The sequence below is a fragment of the Hordeum vulgare genome, chromosome 3H (genome assembly GCF_904849725.1).
Source record: "Hordeum vulgare subsp. vulgare chromosome 3H, MorexV3_pseudomolecules_assembly, whole genome shotgun sequence".
NCBI classification, from domain to species: Eukaryota; Viridiplantae; Streptophyta; class Magnoliopsida; order Poales; family Poaceae; genus Hordeum; species Hordeum vulgare.
The window spans coordinates 367,478,879-367,484,293 of record NC_058520.1 but is presented as its reverse complement, the minus strand read 5'-3'; positions in this window follow the sequence as shown (position 1 = coordinate 367,484,293).

The following is a 5,415-nucleotide window of genomic DNA, read 5'->3' as shown; positions in this document are numbered from 1 at the left end:
GGTCATTGGTCCAAAGACTACAAGTCCAGCTTCATACTCCATCTGGCAGGGTTGATGTTTTGGGGATGAGACGAGTAAGAGAGAGGGAGATACACACAATACAAACAATATTTTTGAGAATATGTTTTAGTTGTGGCCATCGGAAAACACACACCAATGACGGTTCACGAATCATCGTAACTAACGTGGGTATATAATTGGGGTTTGGACTTCTAATAAACATTGGAACGTTTCGGGGCCTTCGAGTTCTTCGGGTCTTGAGAGTCTTCAATTGGTGTAGCTTCAACTGCATGATGAAATCCTCTTTACTTTGAAGTGGGAGTCGGTTGATCCTTCACGTGGTCAAAGGCAAAAGGGCACTGTCTAACTATTTGAGGTGAGAGAGAACGTTTGATGAAATTAGAAGAGATGAGAAGTAAAAGGTGTTCTCGAAAATAATATTTTTGAGAGATCATATCCTAAGAAGTTTCCAGTTTCTAGGGTCACGTCCTACAGTCAACATGTGCTCTGATACCATTTCTGTAGCGACCCGACTCAAAACGAGTCAAGCCTCTGTGTATCTGTGCCATCCCTGGATCAGTATGCTGGCACACACATTACATCAATGTATATATCAGAGTGCAATCACATGTAAGTAGCGTAAAACTGATATATACCTTAAATATCTTAGCGGAAGCAGTCAAGGGAGTGGAGTCCCAATAAACACCAACGGCAAGTTGAGTGTAGACCGTAACCCTGAATCGTACTCTTACTCGTCGAAGAAAAAATATCTGCAACATAAGACGTTGCAGCCGTGTAGGTCAGCATATTGAATATGCCGGCAAGTCACATAAGAGAGGGGTGGAAAGTAATCATCTATACTATATGCATATATGGCAGGTGGGGCTATAAGTTTTTAGCGAAAAGCAAGCTTTCTCCTACATCAAGAGAGGGCTAAAAGCAAAATGTTACTACATTGTTGCTTGTTAACGAGACGGTTCCGCCAACCAATTCTCGTACCCGAGTTGTCAATAATTCCCACATCAATATTATTATTTGTGTTGAGAATTTCAGATAACTTCAGTTCCTTTGGCTCAAGTTGTCCATGACCGTGGACACGGCTAATCGATTAGGTTTGAGTACTCTACAGAGTTTTGCACACGTTCCCCACAAGATTTGATCGCCTCCGTGTATGTCCTCGCACTTCAGGGTGTTTGAAGACCGGATGATCAAAACATGGTCTTTCAACGGGTCCCTCTGAATCCGTGTCGGTGCCCATCCAATCCTACCGTTCTTCTACATCTACCAGCACCGCCTGTCCAGAGTCGCCGCGTTGTCCAACCAAGCCAGAGCCCATAATGACTTGTGGCTGTGCATGTAAGCCTTGGGTCTTGAAAATATCCGTCCGTCTCTTTGAGCCTGGGTGAAGCTTTCCGCAAGATGTCATGGCCGTCTCCAGCATCCCGGGTCATCCACTGGTTTCTCCAGGGAGCCGATCAACCGTCCTTCACCCAGACCGCCGACGCCACCGACACCCGACACCACCGACCATCGACAACACCGACACCCGACACCACCGACCATCGACGCCACTAAGCCGACGGGGTCATAATTTTGTAAATTATGAGTTAGGTCACATATTTTCCGATTATGTTAATTATAAAAACATTATATTTGTGTTGATCGGGTGAATTTCAATGTGCAGTTGTTCGACGACCTCCACGTCCGTTGGACAAGCTCCGCCCTTGCGTTTGTTGGTGAGCACAAATGACTTCTCCTCCTACCCCCTTAATTTTCTCTGTCCCGGTCTTCGTGCCGATGAAACTTGCTAGCTATAGGTTTCTTCAATCATGAGTATGCGTGACCAATATGCGTCTCCCGTTCGAAAGGGCGACATCTATAAATATGCATTTCTTTGCATATTTATAACCGCCATCCTTTCGAATTGTCCAACATTATCCATGGACAGCCCGAGTATGTTTAGATTGGGTTTGTTTTCCCGTATGCTGTGCTCCGGATCCGATGCGGAATTTTGTCAGTGCCACCCCTGTTGTTCTCCGGGTACACATCCTCTCTGCTTATTGCCGAGACGTGTATCAGGAGAACAACGGGGAGGTGCTGCCGAAATTCTTCGTCGCATCTGGAGCAGAGCATGGGAAAACGAACCCAGTCTACACATACTCGGGTGGGATTAGGACCTATCTTTACCTATTAGCGTGTAGGTTGCATGGACGTAATAAAACTGACAAACTTGATTAGTGTATGAATATAGATGATGAATTATATATTTATTTCTTGTGCCCCCATAGGTAGCTAGGCAACATGAGTGATCGTGCTTGGATGTACACTGGTCACCCAAGTCAGAAAGACATGACCCATGAATGGTTAACAAAAACCAGGGGGTTTGTGAGAGCCGCATTTGCAAATGGCCAGCATAAAACATGGTGCCCCTGTCCCAACTGCGACAACTGGAAAAAGCAGACAGAGTTTGAAATTGGTAAACACCTGCAGAAGTGGGGTTTTACGCCTAATTATACGGTGTGGACTTTTCATGGTGAGTCTGACCAACGTGCCAGAGCTGAGGTGATTCGTCGTCGCACCGACGAGCATGGTACCGGGATTGAAGACATGGTGCGAGACTTTGATGATGCTCGTGATTCGGACGATGAGATGGAGGAATCTGCAAAGGCCTTCTATGAAATGTTGGAGTCTTAAAAACGTCCTCTCCACGAGCAGACTGAGCTTTGTCAGCTGGATGCCATCGCGCAAGTAATGGCTCTGAAGGCTCAATTCAACCTAGGCAGAGAATGCTACGACGCGATGATGACGATATTTGGACACTTTCTACCCAAAGGCCATGTACTGTCTGCAAACCTGTACCAGTCAGAGAAAATCGTCCGTGTACTTAAGATGCCCTATGAGAAGATACATGCCTGTGAGAATGGATGTGCCTTATTTAGGCTTGAGTATGCGGCCTTGAACTATTGCCCCATTTGCAATTCTTCCAGGTATATTGTGGTAGACAACGGCATGGGTGAGAAGAATCAGACCAAAATCCCCATTAGTGTTCTTCGATATCTGCCAATCGTACCAAGACTTCAACGTCTTTTCATGGTCGAAGAGATGGCCAGACAGATGACATGGCACAAATTGGGCAAAAGAACCGAACTAGATGCGGATGGGAACAAGATGCTGGTACACACTTCAGATGGTTTTGCATGGAGGCACTTCGATGCATTACATAAGGATAAATCGGAAGATCCAAGGCAACCTAGAGTTGCCATCAGTACGGATGGGTTCAATGTGTATGGTATGACGGCAGCACAATACAGTTGTTGGCCTGTATTTGTCATTCCACTAAATTTGCCACCCGGAGAGATTATGAAAAGAATGAACATTTTCCTGACGTTGATAATTCCAGGGCCCAACTATCCGGGGAAGAATATGAATGTGTACATGCAGCCGCTTAAGGATGAGTTGCAAGAAGCCTGGGATAATGGGATCAAGACCTATCACGCGGCTACCAAAACAAATTTCAAAATGCATGTGTGGTACATGTACTCGACGCATGATTATCCGGCGTTTGCGTTATTCGCTGGCTAGTGTGTGCATGGAAGGTTCCCGTGCACCACATGCAAGGCAGCTCTTCAGTTCCGTTGGCTGCAGGCTGGTTGCAAGTATTCTTGCTTCGACATGCATAGACAATTCCTGGATCCTGACCATAAGTTCAGAAAAGACAAGAAGAATTTCATCAAAGGTAGAGTTGTCAAAAACACTGCACCAGCTGCATTGACAGGCCAACAGACCCTTGATCAGTTAAACGCTCTCGAGCCTGATCCTTTGCGTCCAGGATACTTCAAAGGGTATAATACGGAACACGCGTGGACTCACAGGTCATGCTTATGGGATCTCCCTTACTTCAAAGACCTCCTTTGCCCACACAACATTGACGTGATGCACACTGAAAAGAATATTGCGGAGGCCATTTTTGGTACATTGTTCAGCATAGAGGGGAAGTCAAAAGATAATCCTAAGGCTAGAATCGACCTGGAGGCTCTATGTGATAGACCGTTGCAAAACTTGCGACAACGGAAAAGAAAGCAAAGCATAGCGAAGCCAAAGGCATGGTTCAATCTTGAAAGGCTAGCTATGAGGGAAATGCTATTTTGGGTGAAAATGCGGTTGATGTTCCCCGATGGGTATGCTGCGAATCTAAAGAGGGGAGCGAGTCTTGAGAAATTGAAAATATTTGGGCTCAAGAGTCATGATTGGCACATATGGATTGAGCGTGTAATGCCGGTGATGTTGCGTGGCTTTATCCCTGAGGATGAATGGCTAGTACTGGCAGAGCTGAGCTATTTCTTCCATTCTCTTTGTGCGAAAGAACTATCGCTTGGCGTGCTAGATGAAATGGAAGAGTTGGCACCGGAGTTGATCTGCAAATTAGAAAAGATCTTTCCACCGGGCTTCTTTAATCCAATGCAACATTTGATTTTGCATCTCCCGACCGAGGCAAGAATGGGGGGGGCGTTCAAAATCGATGGTGCTACTCAACTGAGAGGATGTAGAAGACGCGTCGAGCTAAGTGTAAAAATAAACGTAGAATTGAAGCATCGATGGCCGAGGCATTCATTACTGAGGAGGTGGCAAACTTCGTGACAGCACACTACAAAGCCAAAAATCGTCATTTGCATAACCCGAAGCCTCGGTACAATGACGGCGATCGAGAAAACGTTCGATCCAACCTCAGCCTATTCAAAGGTAGGCTCGCACCATCCGGTGCTTCGAAAGGGAAATCGTTGGATGTCGAAGAATGGCGGACCATTTCATTGTATATCTTCACCAACCTAACAGAAGTGCGGCCGTATATCGAGTAAGTTCTCGGTAATTTATTGTTCCGCAACTTCTAATTGCTTTGAACTACTCTTATTCCCGGATATTTGATATAGTCGATACGTCGCCGAATTCTCGGATGGAGCGGTCATCGAAAAGGATTCCGTCGAAGAGTATGAGCTTCTCGCAAAGCATGGAGGCGAATATCCCGGTTTCATCTCTTGGTTCAAACAAAGGGTAATTAATTACCATTAAGGGCCCATTTGATTTGTTGGTCTAATTTGCGGCTAATGCATCCATTCTTTCGTATTAAACATGTAGGCTGATGCAGAGTCTATGGACGCCGAGTTGAGACAAGTCGCTAATGGTTTTGACTATAAGGTCCGTTCATTTGACAAATACAACATCAACGGGTATCACTTTCGTACATTTGGCAAAGAGCTATCTATGCCTGACCTAAAGACTACAAATTGTTCTGTCTCTGCTATCGGCAAAGGAGACACCGAGTATTATGGAAGAGTTGAAGCAATTTATGAACTTCTTTTCTATGGTGAAAACCCACTGACCGTCGTAGTCTTCAAATATTATTGGTTTGATCCAAGG